General features: G+C 38.3%; 1 protein-coding gene across 1 annotated transcript in view; it reads left to right on the top strand.

The window, feature by feature from the left end:
- The window catches only part of LOC138852894 (luciferin sulfotransferase-like), a 370,577-nt gene that overhangs the window by 279,372 nt on the left and 73,705 nt on the right, over positions 1 to 17,500 (top strand). The window lies entirely within an intron of this gene.

Raw genomic sequence — 17,500 nt, 5'->3', positions numbered from 1 at the left:
GGTGACCCACTAGCTCCACTTCACTTCTGCTTGGCAGTAAGAGAACTAACTTCCAGTCTATGCAGTGAGCTCAATATCTGGTACCTGGATGACGGCGCTCTGACAGATACTGAAGAGTCCCTGGTGGGGGACCTACAACTGGTGAAAACACAGGGAGAAGATTTGGGACTCATCCTCAATCCCTCCAAGTGTGAAATCATCACAGCAAACCAGGAAATAATCAATGCTGTACGAAGAATCCTCCCAGAAGTCTCAACTACAGCTCCGTCCTACAGTACCCTCTTGGGGTCACCGCTGGGTCATCAGGCCATCCATACTGTCCTCAGGGACAAATTGAATGACCTGATGAGAATGGAGGAGAGAATAAGCAATCTTGATGCCCATGATGCTCTGTATCTCCTCACAAGGTGTCTTACTATGCCAAGACTCACTTACTTCTTGAGGTGTGCACCCTCTTTTGACAACCCAACACCCGATGAATATGACGCACACCTGAGATCAACTTTTAAGAAGGCACTAACCCTGTCACTAGAGGATGAGCAATGGGATCAGGTAACCCTCCCAGTGCGACTGGGAGGTATAGGTGTGTGTAAAGCAACTCATGTTGCTTTACCTGCTTTTCTGTCTTCGTGTTTGGCTTCCAGTGCAATAGTCAAGAAGATAGTGCCTGAACGCTCGAGAGACTTGGTAGGAGCTCAAGACCCCAGGTTTAGTGAAGCAGCGATTCGGTGGGACACTCTTACAGACTCCTCCAGTAGACCAGCTCCTCCCAAACAGCAAAAGCAGTCCCACTGGGACAATCTGATCATGGAAAAAATCGCCAACACAATGCTCTTCAATGCTTCAGGAAAGAACAAAGCTCGTCTCCTGGCACTGAAGGCACCACACTCAGGAGATTTCCTGTTAGCTGTTTCCAATTCCTCCCTGGGCACCCGTCTCGACCCACAGGCCATTCGGATTGGTGTTGCTCTTCGCCTAGCCGCCCCCATCCTCACCGAACATAGGTGTATTTGCGGCAGGGCGACAGCTGATCAATTCGGACTTCATGGTCTCGTGTGTCACACAGCAGAAGGGAAGTATGCCAGACATGAGGAGGTCAATGATGTAATAAAGAGAAGCCTTGCCACAGCCCGTTGCCCAGCTCAATGGGAACCCCAAGTACAGAGGTCTGATGGAAGTCGAAAGCGTCCTGATGGAGCCACTATGCTACCCTGGAAGGAAGGAAAGCAGATTCCCTGGGACTACACCTGTGCTGCCACATTGGCAGACACCTACTTGCCATACTCCATAGTGGAAGGGGGTGGAGCTGCCAGCCACAGGGAGACCCAGAAGACCCGAAAATATGAAGACCTTCCCCCTTGCTATAACTTCATTCCAATAGTGTAGGAGACCCTTGGAGCTTGGGGCAAGTGTGCTCTAAAGTTCCTCAAAGACCTCGGCGAAAAGCTCATCATAGAAACCAAGGACCACAGGGCGACCTGCTTCCTCTTTCAGAGACTCAGTGTTGCGATCCAGAGAGGAAATGCCTGCAGCATTCTGGGCACGCGGCCCACCGCAGGAGAGCTGGAAGAAGTATTCGAGATGTAGCTCTGAGTTACCTATGTTGTTTTACTTTCTGTTGTATTTTTGTGAATGTTTGGCCAATGTATTTTGTCTTTATATATATATATATATATATATATATATATATATATATATATATATATATATATATATATATATATATATATATATATATATGCAAAACAACCACTCTGAAAGAATAGAGAAATTCCAAGCGCTTTCGTGACTACTCACATTATAGTTCCTTGATAATGTGAGTAGTCACGAAAACGCTTGGAATTTCTCTATTCTTTCAGAGTGGTTGTTTTGCATATTCTGAAATCACCTGTTTACTGTGATCTTATTGCATATATATATATATATATATATATATATATATATTTATATATATATATATATATTTATATATATATATATATTTATATATATATATATTTTATATTATTTTTATTATCACACCGGCCGATTCCCACCAAGGCAGGGTGGCCCGAAAAAGAAAAACTTTCACCATCATTCACTCCATCACTGTCTTGCCAGAAGGGTGCTTTACACTACAGTTTTAAAACTGCAACATTAACACCCCTCCTTCAGAGTGCAGGCACTGTACTTCCCATCTCCAGGACTCAAGTCCGGCCTGCCGGTTTCCCTGAATCCCTTCATAAATGTTACTTTGCTCACACTCCAACAGCACGTCAAGTATTAAAAACCATTTGTCTCCATTCACTCCTATCAAACACGCTCACGCATGCCTGCTGGAAGTCCAAGCCCCTCGCACACAAAACCTCCTTTACCCCCTCCCTCCAACCCTTCCTTGGCCGACCCCTACCCCGCCTTCCTTCCACTACAGACTGATACACTCTTGAAGTCATTCTGTTTCGCTCCATTCTCTCTACATGTCCGAACCACCTCAACAACCCTTCCTCAGCCCTCTGGACAACAGTTTTGGTAATCCCGCACCTCCTCCTAACTTCCAAACTACGAATTCTCTGCATTATATTCACACCACACATTGCCCTCAGACATGACATCTCCACTGCCTCCAGCCTTCTCCTCGCTGCAACATTCATCACCCACGCTTCACACCCATATAAGAACGTTGGTAAAACTATACTCTCATACATTCCCCTCTTTGCCTCCAAGGACAAGGTTCTTTGTCTCCACAGACTCCTAAGTGCACCACTCACTCTTTTTCCCTCATCAATTCTATGATTCACCTCATCTTTCATAGACCCATCCGCTGACACGTCCACTCCCAAATATCTGAATACGTTCACCTCCTCCATACTCTCTCCCTCCAATCTGATATTCAATCTTTCATCACCTAATCTTTTTGTTATCCTCATAACCTTACTCTTTCCTGTATTCACCTTTAATTTTCTTCTTTTGCACACCCTACCAAATTCATCCACCAATCTCTGCAACTTCTCTTCAGAATACATATATATATATATATATATATATATATATATATATATATATATATATATATATATATATATATATATATATATATGTGTGTGTGTGTGAGTGTGTGTGTGTGTGTGTGTGTGAATTCAGTGAGGGAACATGACGGTCACCATGGGAGGGTGAGGTCAGTGAGGGAAAGCCTAATGGAGGAGGAGGAGGAGGAGGCGGAGGGTGAAAGGTAAAACTGTGTCTCCCCCTTCCCCAAACAGGCGCGCATACACCATGTGCTCGTGTTACAACAATGGAGTGTTTGTTCACCGTGTGTATAGTGTATAGTGTATATAGTGTATAGTGCATAGTATGAGCATGGTATGCGCGTAGCACGTGTAGTGTATAGCGGCGTGTCGTTTATAGTGGGGGCTGTGCACAGAGCATAGTGGTGTATAGTAACAGGTGCACAGAACATAGTGGTGTATAGTAACAGGTGCACAGAGCATTGGGGTGTATAGTGACTTGTCCTGGGAGGGAGTGAGTGCCCTACTCCGCCTCATCACACATCTTCCACTCCTCCCTTTCCTCCACCGCCCACCACAAGGAGGGGAGACCCCTCTCCTCTCCCTACCACCACCATGAACTACATGTGGTATGTGCCATGCGCCATTTTCCCTTCAGCCTGGGCTTACCACACAGTTTGAGATATGGCAGATGATGAAGCCAGCCAGCCGCAAAGCCAGGGAAACAGTGCGCCCAACATTGAAAGAAGAGGCACATGTCAGGTGTGCGGAGAGTTTCGAGCACGCAACACGGATGGTCGCATTCATGCACACAATGGGTGTGCGGGATCACATATGCACCCAGCAGAGAGCAGCCCACAGCCTCCACAGGCAGATGACAATTCAAATGGCAACCTCCTCACTTGCGATAACCTTCTGTTGTCATTCAAATCCACTGCTAACAGTACTCTATCCCACATCCCTAAAGTGGCTCGCCCATATGCAGCAGGGAAATTCACAGACCTTCTTAAGCAGGTGAATGGAGGTTCCACCAACATAGAAGCCCGAAGCACCATCAAAGCATGGCGCAACCTACTCTTGTTCGGCAATGTCTGTCTTGCAGTTCCTGAAAGACGAGGCAAACTGCTAACCACGTCAGTTATCAAGGAAGTGCGCAACTACCCAAGAACGGATAATTGTGTCCCTCTGCCCCATCATTGCAGGAATCACAAAGGTAGACCCAAGAAAAGTCCCACTGAAAACGAGAAAATTTTTGCGCACAGGTTAGCAAAAAAATTGAAGAAGGTAACACAGTGGGAGCAATCCGAATAATATCAAGTGATGACACTGTAGCCCCCAAAGATGAGACCACAGCCCAAGCACTAAGAGACAAGCATCCAACCAGGGACACTATAGCCATCAACGACAACCCTGAGGAAGACCCCATCACTGAACAATTAATTTTGCCTGAATCAGAAGTCTATAAGGCGATTGTGTCATTTCCTGCAGGATCTGCAGGAGGTTACACTGGAATTCGACCTCAGCACCTCAAGGAGATGGTAAATCCAGTACTCGGTGCATCTGCATCACTTCTTCTCACCGAGTTAACAACTTTCGTCAACAACTGCCTGGCTGGGCGAATCCCAGAAGAAATAAAACCTTTCTTTTTTGGAGCCTCACTGTGTGTGTTGAAGAAGAAGGATGGGGGAATCAGACCCATTGTGGTTGGAAACACTCTTCGCCGTCTCGTTGCCAAAGCAGCAGTAAGAAACATTCGCCTAGAAGCTGCCAGTTTACTCCAGCCACACCAACTGGGCTTTGGGGTCCCTCAAGGCAGTGAAGCTGTAGCTCATGTGGCAAGGGTCTACATCAGGGACCTACCAGAAGACAAGGCCGTAGTCAAACTTGATTTTAGAAATGCGTTTAGTATGGTAAAGAGAGATGCTGTCTTGCCAGCTGTTCGGAATCGCTTTCCCAGTCATTTTCCCTTCATTTCAGCCAGCTACAGCAAACCCTCAATTCTTTTGTTTGGAGAACATGAAATTTTCTCATCAGAAGGCGTTCAGCAGGGTGACCCACTAGCTCCACTTCTCTTCTGCTTGGCAGTAAGAGAACTAACTTCCAGCCTATGCAGCGAGCTCAACATCTGGTACCTTGTAATAAAGTTGGTAGAATTACCGACAATATGTAAAGTAAAAGGACACAAGTGCAACTAATGTGACATTTATTGTGGCAACGTTTCGCTCTCCAGGAGCTTTATCAAGCCATTACAAACAATACATGGACACAGAGGGTATATAAAGGCTCAGAGTGAGGTGAATACTAGTGAGGTACCATTTCGATGTTCACTAGTGGTAGTAGTAGTAGTAGTAGTAGTAGTAGTGGTAGTGACAAAAGTAATACAATATGGTAGAGCAATTAATTCGTACATGAGTAAAAGGATATAAAAGCTATTACTTGGGTAACATAAAAATAGGTTGGACAAATATAAACTGGAATGAGGCAGCTTGTTTCAGTGTTCACTCTCTGTGCTTTGTGTAGTATAACAGGAGAGACTATGTGATGGCAGGGTTTACTGTTTTCAGGAGGATTCTTGCTAAGACTTCGGAGATGGTGAAGCTGCCGTTGTTTTGTTTAATTGTATTCGAAACAGCGATCAGTGCTGATTCAAGGCACTTGCGTGTGCGGAAATTAGTTTCTTTTATCACTAATTGGGCGTCTCTGAATTTCATAAGATGATTGGTGGAATTTCGGTGTTGTACACAGGCGTTGTTTAAGTTGTCGTTCCTACATGCGTATATGTGTTCATTGAGGCGGGTGTCGAGGTTTCTTGCTGTTTCACCTACGTAGATCTTGTCACAGCCTCCACAAGGTATAGTGTAAACTCCTGCATTGACTGGTTCGTGGTGCTTGGGTTTTGTCCTGGTTAGATCCTTTATTGAAGTGGCATCATCATCGGGTTTTTCCTAAGAGCATACCGAATTTGTAGTCCTGAGTTTCTTGACGAGGAATGTACTTACATTCACCAAACATTCACTGAGTTACAATTTCCTTCTTTTTTCCTCAAAGACTGCAAGAAAAGAGCTCTTCAGATCATCAATTCTCCAAACACCGCTCCCAACAAAGTTATAATTCTTCCCAACAGCCAGGTTGCACTAAACGTCTCAAAAGTACTTTCACAAGCTAACACCAGAGTCGCCATCGCTTCTACCACTTCAATAAAGGATCTAACCAGGACAAAACCCAAGCACCACGAACCAGTCAATGCAGGAGTTTACACTATACCTTGTGGAGGCTGTGACAAGATCTACGTAGGTGAAACAGCAAGAAACCTCGACACCCGGTACCTTGATGATGGCACTCTGGCAGGCACTGAAGAGTCCCTGGTAGGGGACCTTCAACTGGTGAAAACACAGGGAGAAGACTTGGGACTCATCCTCAATCCCTCCAAGTGTGAAATCATCACAGCGAACCAGGAAATAATCAATGCTGTGCGAAGAATCCTCACAGAAGTCTCTACTACCACTCCATCCAACAGTACCCTCTTGGGAGCACCGCTGGGTCACCAGTCCAACGACACAGTCCTCAAGGACAAACTGAATGACCTGATGAGAATGAAGGATAGAATAAGCAATCTTGATGCCCATGATGCTCTGTATCTCCTCACAAGGTGCCTTACTATTCCAAGACTCACTTACTTCCTGAGGTGTGCACCCTCTTTTGGCAACCCAACACTCGACGAATATGACGCACACCTGAGGTCAACCCTTAAGAAGGCACTGAACCTGTCACTAGAGGATCAGCAATGGGATCAGGCCACCCTCCCAGTGTGACTGGGAGGTATAGGGGTGCGCAAAGCAATGCATGTTGGTTTACCTGCTTTTCTGTCTTCGTGTCTGGCTTCCACTGCATTAGTCAAGAAGATTGTTCCGAACGCTTGAGAGATGTGGTAGGAGCTCAAGACCCCAGGTTTACTGAGCAGCGATTCGGTGGGACACCCTTACAGATTCCTCCAGTAGACCAGCTCCTCCCAAAGAACGCAAACAGTCCCTCGGGGACAAACCGATCATAGAAAAAATCGCGAGCACAATGCTCTCCAATGCCTCAGGAAAGGGCAAAGCTCGTCTCCAGGCAATGAAGGCACCACACTCAGGAGATTTCCTGTTAGCTGTTCCCAATTCCTCCTTGGGCACTTGACTAGACCCACAGGCCATTCGCATTGGTGTTGCTCTTCGCCTAGCCGCCCCATCCTCACCGAACATAGGTGCATTTGCGGTAGGGCGACAGCTGATCAATTTGGACTTCATGGTCTCGTGTGTCACACAGCAGAAGGGAAGTATGCCAGGCATGAGGAGGTCAATGACATTATAAAGAGAAGCCTCACCACAGCCCGTTGCCCAGCTCAACGGGAACCCCAAGTGCAGAGGTCTGACGGAAGTCAAAAGCATCCTGATGGAGCCACTCTGCTACCTTGGAAGAAAGGAAAGCAGATTGCCTGGGACTATACCTGTGCTGCCACATTGGCAGACACCTACTTGCCATACTCCGTAGTGGAAGGGAGTGGATCTGCCAACCACAGGGAGACCCAGAAGATCTGCAAATATGAAGAACTTCCCCCAAGCTATAAATTCATCCCGACAGGGTCGGAGACCCTTGGAGCATGGGGCAAGTGTGCTCTAAAGTTCCTAATAGAGCTGGGTGAAAAGCTCATCATAGAAACCAAGGACCACAGGGCGACCAGCTTCCTCTTTCAGAGACTCAGTGTTGCGATCCAGAGAGGAAATGCCTGCAGCATTCTGGGCACACGGCCCACTGCCGGGGAGCTGGAAGAAGTATTCGAAAAGTAGCTCTGAGTTACCTATGTTGTTTTACTTTCTGTCGTATTTTTGTGAATGTTTTGTCAATATATATATATATATATATATATTTATATTTATATATCTATATTTATATATATATATATATATATGTATATAAATATGTATATAAATATGTATGTATATGTATATAAATATGTATATATATGTATATAAATATATATATATATGTATACATATGTATATAAATATATATATATATATATATATATATAAATATATATATATATATATATATATATATATATGTATATAAATATATATATATATATACAATAAGATCACAGTAAACAGGTGATTTCAGAATATGCAAAACAACCACTCTGAAAGAATAGAGAAATTCCAAGCGCTTTCGTGACTACTCACATTATCAAGGAACTATATATATATATATATCATATATATATATATATATATATATATATATATATATATAACAAGAGCAATTTATTTTATATATATATATATATATGTATACATATGTATATATATATATATATATATATATATATATATATATATATATATATATGTATATATATATATATATATATATATATATATATATATATATATATATATATATACATATATATATATATATATACACATATATATATTATATATTTATATATATACATATATATTATATATATATATATACATATATATTATATATATATATATGTATATGTCGTGCCGAATATGTAAAACTGGTCAATTAGCAAGAACTCATTCAAAATTAAGTCCTTTCTGAAATTTTCTCTTATACGTTTAAAGATATATTTTTTTCATTAATGTTAATGTAAAAATTTTAAATTTTGCACCAAAAGAATCTTAGAAAACTTACCGAACCTTATTATAACAAGAACAATTTATTTTACCCTAACCCAACTAAATATATTTTAAATACGTTTACAATAATTTAGTACTAACCAAACACAATCAAATATATTTTTTTCGTTAGGTTCAGAATGATTTTGGCGAAATTATTGCATACACAAATTTTCACTTGTGCTATATGGCAAGATGAGCGTTGCTATTTAAGCCAAGATCGCAAGTTCTGCCTATTCGGCACGACATATATATATATATATATATATATATATATATATATATATATATATATATATATATATATATATGTCGTGCCGAATATGTAAAACTGGTCAATTAGCAAGAACTCATTTAGAATTAAATCCTTTCTAAAAATTTCTCTTATACGTTTAAAGATATATTTTTTCATTAATGTTAATGTAAAAATTTTCAATTTTGCACCAAAAGAATCTTAGAAAACTTACTTAACCTTATTATAACAAGAACAATTTATTTTAGCCTAACCCAACTAAGTACATTTTAAATACGTTTACAATAATTTACTACTAAACAAACACAATCAAATATATTTTTTTCGTTAGGTTCAGAATGATTTTGGCGAAATTATTGAATACACAAATTTTTACTTGTCCTATATGGCAAGATGAGCGTTGCTATTTAAGCCAAGATCGCAAGTTCTGCCTATTCGGCACGACATATATATATATATATATATATGTATATATATATATATATATATATATATATATATATATATATATATATATATATATATATATATATATATATATATATATATATATATATATATATATATATATATATTTATGTATATGAGAAAAATTACAATTATCTAAATGTATCATTATGTACATAACAGTAAATGAACAAAGATAATTATTATTTATCAGTTAGACAAGTAAGAATTTGGGACACCTAGGTCGCAAAAAATGTCCCCCTTCGATACCTACCATTGTCATATCCACAAGTTGCTCTCAACCTATTACTTACAAATGAAATATGTATCACCAGGAATACTGGTAAATATATAAATTTGTGGACTGTATATTAAAATTAAATAAAGGATTATATATACACACATATATATAACAGAAGGAGAATATCTTAACATCACTCACCCATTTGACTGGAAATCAATATGTATCATACTCAGAAAACCTATGTCTATACATGAAAATAACACTGGCCAGAGTTACAACATCACAGACTTAACTGAGGTTCCTGGAGTTGTCTTGTCCAGTCGCCTGATATCTCTTGTCATGTAGAAATGCACATCCAACAATTTTGCCTCTTATTTGAGAGGTGTCAGCCCAGTTTTAACCTCTAGAGCACGAAAAATTCTTCCCATTCACTAACGTCTGTTACTCTAAATTCAAACAAACAATGGCGAGTCCATTCTGTGCAGGCGCAGGCTTCTTCCCATTTTCGATAAAAATTTTTATTATATATAATATAGGCCATCTATTTACCTACAAATTACCGTATTTCCGGAAAATATACAGTATTTTCCACACTGCGGCCGGGCGGAGTTCGTTGCTAAATGACTCAAATTGCTCATTTGGCAATGGTGGAGGACCTGGGTACATATAGGATCTGGCATACACACGGCGACATATTACACAAGATTTAATCACCCTTTTTACACTTTGCTGTCCTTGTGGAATCCAGAAAGTTTCCCCAATACAATTTAAGGTATCTTGTACCCCACCATGCATTACATTTTTATGGACATTTAGCACAGTTAAATTTTGTTAGATGATGAGTTTTGGGAGTAAGATAGGGTGTTTAGCATAATCACTCAATTCAGCATTTTGTAACCTACCTCTGCACCTAATTACATTGTTCTCTAAATACAGCCCCAATTTCTTTATTATGGAACCTATCGCAATTTTCCTTTCGATCATCAATTTAATCTCAATTCCATAGAGTTCTTCTTGTACCCTCTTTATCCAATATTCAAGAGGATGTGAAAACTTATATGATATTCATCTTGTTTAGAAATTTAAACACCAACTTAGTTACATTGATTAGTTTGGGTAAAAAAGAATACCTATTTATATCAATGGCTAAGGGAGGACAAACTATTGGAGCGGTGATCATAGTAATTTCAACAGAAGCAATATATGCCTTTTGTACAGGCCAATTAGCTTTATTTACCAACCAACTCGGTCCTTTAAACCATGATACAGCATTTACAAATTTAGCATAAGATAAACCTAGAGACAAGAAATCAACTGGATTCTCCTCACCAGGTATATGATTAAATGTTAACTTATGCTGACCCAAACTATTATGCTTCTCTTGCATCTGATTAATTTCAGCGACTCTGTTTTGTACGTACACAATTTTACTGTTTCCATTACGAATCCATTGTAAGGATACCTCATTATCAGACCAAATTACAGTGTCGCTAATATTTATCTCCTGCAACTTATTTCTTATATAATTAGCTAATTTGACACCTACATAAATGGCTGTCAATTCCAACTGAGGCAAGGTACGTGATTTAATTGGAGACACTTTAGCCTTAGACATAAAAAGAGAAATAACACTATTAAATTGAAGGTAAGCAACTGCTCCATATGCCAATTTTGAAGCATCACAAAAAATGTGGAGTACATTTTTCCCATTTGGATTGGCCACCTGGTGTGGGAACTCCAACATTGGAATTTTCTCATAATCACCAATTAATTCATCCCACCTGTTATTGAATTCCTCAGGTAGAGTTTCATCGCAAGCACATTTAAGTTTCCATGCTTCCTGTATTAATAATTTCCCTCTTATAGTAAGGTGTGACACTAAACCTAGTGTATCAAAACATTTGGAAACTTCAGCAAGCAAAACTCTCTTAGTTAATTTAATTGGCATACTGTAATTATTAGGTTTTAACATTAACAAATCTCTCTCAGTATCCCAAGTTAATCCCAATACATTACTACATTTTGGCACTTCATCTCCAGGGAAATCTTTACTTATTTTGTCTTTTAATTTGGACGAATTACTATTTCATTCCCTCAGAGGCATATTTGCACTTTGCATTATTTTATTAGCCTCTCCATAAGTCATTAACAGTTCCACTTCAGTTGACGTCACACCCAGGAAATTGTCCACATAAAATTGTTTGCTCATTACTTTAATCAATGGACTTCTCATACGTTTAAGGTGTGCATTTATCGTCGCTTGAAGTAGGAGCAGACTGGATGTAGCACCAAATAATACGCTCCTAAAGCGAAAGGTTTTCAGAGGACTAAGTGGGTCACTAGGATTCTCTGGCCATAAGAAGCGGGTATAATCCCGGTCAGCCTCTTGTAAACCCACTCTTAGGAAAGCTTTACTTATGTCAGCCGTAAAGGCATAATGCTTCACTCTGAAATTTAATAAAATATCTCCTAATTTTTCCGTCAACGACGGACCTGTCATCAAACATTCATTTAAAGTAGGTATATTTTTGTTACTCCTGGCACTAAAATTAAACGCAATCCTCAGAGGAGTGGTCTAAGAATCCTTCTTCACTCCGTGATGTGGGAAATAGTGACCATAAATTTTGGTTTGTTCAGGAGGTACCTCTTCTATAAATTTATTAATTAACTGTTCAGCAATTATATCATTATAGGCAGTTAACAATTCTGGTGTCTTACTCAGTTCACGGAGCTGACCCTTTAACTGTCCATATGCCATTCTGTAATTAGTGGGCAATTCTGGATGGTTCAGTCTCCACGGAAGTCGTACCCAGTATTGTCCAGATTCAAATGCCTAGCCATGCTAAGCGTTCTAGTGGTACACTCTGTAATCTCAATTTTACTACATGTAAACCAAACAATAACCAAATTTCTGTAAACTCAGCATTGTAATCCTTATAGAGAATAAACTTTGAATTGCTCCTGAGTAAAAGAATCGTCTCGGCTTTCTTCATTAACATTTATTCCAATGCTGTCTAATTCCCACAATTTATGCACTGGCTCAACACCATCCTCTATGGAAGAATTATACTGGGGTACAACTTCATGAGTAAGACACACAGTTATGGTACTTGTAGTTTCCTCTAGTAATGAATTATTATTACGAGGAATCCTACCATACATTACATGGCCTCCTGCAGTCTTCAAAAGGGTGACACCACATTTCTTTACCATACCCTTTACAAAAGAGGCATAATAGTCACTGCCTATCAAAATATTTATTGGGCCTACAGAATCATCACTTACACCAGAAGGTGCTAAATTTACATTATGTGAAAGTCTTTCTGTAGCTTTACTAAGCCCTATTGTAGATATTTTCTCTGGAAGTCTATCTACAATTACTGCAATAACACGTTTTTTCTCATTGCCCAACCTGACAGTTACATAAACAGTGTCATACAATTGAGCTCTTTTATCTGAGAGAAAACCAGATAATTTTAAAGTTGTGGGATCTCTCATCTGTACTTTCATACCATCAAGACATTTACGTTTTATGAAAGTACGCTGGGATCCCTGGTCCAATAATGCAGTTACATTTTTTTATTTATGCCTTTTATCATCAATTTTTACCTGTAACACAGGTAAGGCTACTTCAGCAAAACCATCATTATTAACATTAGCAGAAATTTTTACATTAGCTACTGTTGTGTCAGGATTGTCAATATTATCATTATTATCAACATTATCATATAGACCTTAACACATGACTATATGGTCTCTTCCTTTGTGACGTTGATAACAGTTGTTTAATTTGTAATGGCAATCCTTTACATTGTGATTACCTAAACATCTGATACATCTGTCAAGTTCTTCCAATCTTTCAATTTTATCATTCCATGAATTGTAAACATTGCAATTCTTAGAAAAATGAGTACCCTTGCAGAAAAGACAATCTCTCTTTTCTTTGACTGGTTTCTTATTAACTGGGCTACCCTTAAGAGGGTACTTATTCTTCTTACCTTGTGGAGAATCATTATTTCTGATTCCTGCTACTTGATATGCACCTATGCAACTCTTTTTAGGAAATGAATTTTGATTATTAACACTGGGATAATTTTTCCCTTTGTGAAACTTGACAGATACCTCAGAGTTATTATGTGTTGCATCTGTAAAATGAGTTAGTTGGCTGGTCTGCAACTGCACAATTAATTCTTGTAGACCTAGTCTTATTTCCGCCAGACCAAAATAACCCTTGTGATATTTGTTTGAGAACCATTCAAGTGTTTTATAGGTTAATTTATTCTGTACCATGGCACTCAATAACCAGTCTGACTCCTTCAGATTATATTTATTATTTAAAGCTTTGAGAGTGCTCTCCAGTTTAACTCTAAACTGATGTAAAGCTTTGTAAGTGTGATCTGGAGATTTTAGATTAACAATGATATTCACTAGATTCAACCTACTTTGTTCTATATTACCATAAGTGACCTTCAACAAGTCAACTGCTTCCTTGTAAGAGTCATCTACATTGGGAAAGGCTTATATGAGTATGTGAGCATCTCTCTTACCTGTCCTTTGAGGTAAAATAATTTAGTTACACAGGCTAGGTCACTCCTATCATGCACAGCTGCTTTAAAAATTGACCAAAATTCCTCCCAGTTTTCTCCAGGATTAAATACAGGTAAACATAATTCTGGGAGTTTTGGCAAAGACATATTATTTGTTGGAGCAGACTGATTAACTGCCTGGTTTACACAATTTAATTTATTCAAAGCCTGACTTTTACAAGAAAGAATCTTTTCTTCTAATTCATAATACTGATTAATCATGAGATCTACTTCAGTCTCATCTACACAGTTTACTAACAAATCTCCTTCATATTTGTTGTAATATAATTTGTATGAATCATATCTATTCCCTAAAACATCTAAATATAATTTTAAATCATCAGTATTCACAGTTTCTTGATTCATTGATTCCAAACATTTATTATATGCCTTGGTTACATGACCTTTTCTGGCCTGTAGTGATGCTTTTTTTGCTCTATATTCCATGTTTGTCTTCTATATTAATTTCCTCATTTTCAGCCATGATACAATGTTTTAAATTCAATTTAATTAATAACACTGATTACAATTTACAACACTGATACAACTTACCTTTGAATAAATCCCAGCTACTTGAGCTTAGCAATTACATGTAAGAAAATTATAATATAAATTTTAAATACACATTAATAATGTTAGCTACACTTGAGCTTAGTAATTACACATGTAAGAAATTATATAAATTTTAAATGTGCATTAATACAACCTTTAGCCAGACATGGCACGTCAAAATTAATATTATACAAATTAATATAACTCCTTGTCAGAATTTGGAATAGCAAAATTAATATTATACACATTAATATAATTAGCTACACTTGGCTTATCAATTATACATACACTGATATAAATCTTGGCCAGAATTGTCTTATCAAATTAATATTGTAATAATTATAATCCACTACACATTAAGTAAATTTGTGAACTTAGCATCCACCTCCTTCTGTCATTTCACATGTAATTAAGTAATTAACTAATTAATGACTTCACTAATTACCTCCAGTTCAAGAAGGACCAACGGGCAAAATTAAATGTGGAAAATTACATTATCTGAATGAATCTTTATGTACATAACAGTAAATGAACAAAGATAATTATTATTTATCAGTTAGACAAGTAAGAATTTGGGACACCTAGGTCGCAAAAAATGTCCCCCTTCGATAAATACCATTCTCATATCCACAAGTTGCTCTCAACCTATTACTTACAAATGAAATATGTATCACCAGGAATACTGGTAAATATATAAATTTGTGGACTGTATATTAAAATTAAAGAAAGGATTATATATATACACACATATACATAACAGAAAGAGAATATCTTAACATCACTCACCCATTTGACTGGAAATCAATATGTATCATACTCAGAAAACCTATGTCTATACATGAAAATAACACTGGCCAGAGTTACAACATCACAGACTTATCTGAGGTTCCTGGAGTTGTCTTGTCCAGTCGCCTGATATCTCAAGTCATGTAGAAATGCACCTCCAACAATTTTGCCTCCTATTTGAGAGGTGTCAGCCCAATTTTAACCTGTAGAGCACGAAAAATTCTTCCCATTCAATAACGTCTATTACTCTCATTTCAAACAAACAATTGCGAGCCATCTATTTACCTATAAATTACCGTATTTCCGGAAAATATACAGTATTTTCCACATATATATTAACAACTCGGCCGTCTCCCACTGAGGCAGGGTGACCCAAAAACGAAAGAAAATCTCAAAAAAGAAAATACTTTCATCATTCATCACTTTCACTTCACTCACACATAATCACTGTTTTTGCAGAGGTGCTCAGAACACAACAGTTCAGCAGCATATACGTATGAAGATACACAACATATCCCTCCAAACTGCTAATATCCCGAACCCCTCCTTTAGAGTGCAGGCATTGTACTTCCCATTTCCGGGACTCAAGTCCGGCTATATAAAAATAACCAGTTTCCCTGAATCCCTTCACTAAATATTACCCTGCTCACACTCCAAAAGATCGTCAGGTTCCAATACCATTCGACTCCATTCACTCCTATCGAACACGCTCATGCACGCCTGCTGGAAGTCCAAGCCCCTCGCCCACAAAACCCCACTTACCCCCTCCTTCCAACCTTTTCGAGGACGACCCCTAGACCGCACCACTCACCTTTTTTCTCTCATCAATTATATGATTAACCTCATCCTTCATAAATTCATTCGCCAACACGTCAACTCCCAAATTTCTGAAAACATTCACTTCTTCCATACTCCTCTTTCCCCAATTTGATATCCAATTTTTCTTTATCTAAATCACTTGATACTCTCATCACCTTACTCTTTTCTATGTTCACTTTCAACTTTCTACCTTTACACACATTCCCAAATTCGTCCACTAAACTTTGCAATTTTTCTTTAGAATCTCCCATAAGCACAGTATCATCAGCAAAAAGTAACTGTGTCACTCCCCATTTTGTATTTAATTCCCCATAATATAATCCCACCCCTCTCCCTAACACCCTAGCATTTGCTTCTTTTACAGCTCCATCTATAAATATATTAAACAACCATGGTGACATTACATATCCATGTCTAAGACCTACCTTTACCGGGAAGTAGTCTCCCTCTCTTCTACACACTCTAACCTGAGCCTCACTATCCTCATAAAAACTCTTTACAGCGTTTAGTAACTTACCACCTATCCCACTCTATCATATGCCTTTTCTAAATCCATAAATGCAATAAAAACTTCCTTACCTTTATCTAAATACTGTTCACATATATGCTTTAATGTAAACACTTGATCTACACATCCCCTACCCACTCAGGGAGGTACTACCGTCCTGCCAAGAGAGTGTAAAACGAAAGCCTGTAATTGGTTTAAATAATGGTAGGATTGCTGGTTTCTTTTGTATGTCTCATAAACATGCAAGATTTAAAGTATGTCTTGCTACTTCTTCTTACACTTAGGTCACACTACACATACATATTCAAGCATATACATACACACCCATCTGGGTTCTCTTCTATTTTCTTTCTAGTTCTGGTTCTTGTTTAATTCCCATTATCTCCATGGACAAGTGGAACAGAATTCTTCCTCAGTAAGCCATGCGTGTGGTAAGAAGACACACACACACACACACACACACACACACACAAACATATATATATATATATATATATATATATATATATATATATATATATATATATATATATATATATATATATATATATATATATATATATATATATATATATGTTTGTGTGTAGAGAGAATGGAGCGAAACAGAATGACTTCAAGAGTGTATCAGTCT

This window comes from Cherax quadricarinatus, chromosome 18, assembly GCF_038502225.1.
Source record: "Cherax quadricarinatus isolate ZL_2023a chromosome 18, ASM3850222v1, whole genome shotgun sequence".
Classification (NCBI taxonomy): domain Eukaryota; kingdom Metazoa; phylum Arthropoda; class Malacostraca; order Decapoda; family Parastacidae; genus Cherax; species Cherax quadricarinatus.
The sequence above is the reverse complement of the archived record's forward strand: the minus strand, read 5'-3'. Positions and strand labels throughout refer to the sequence as shown.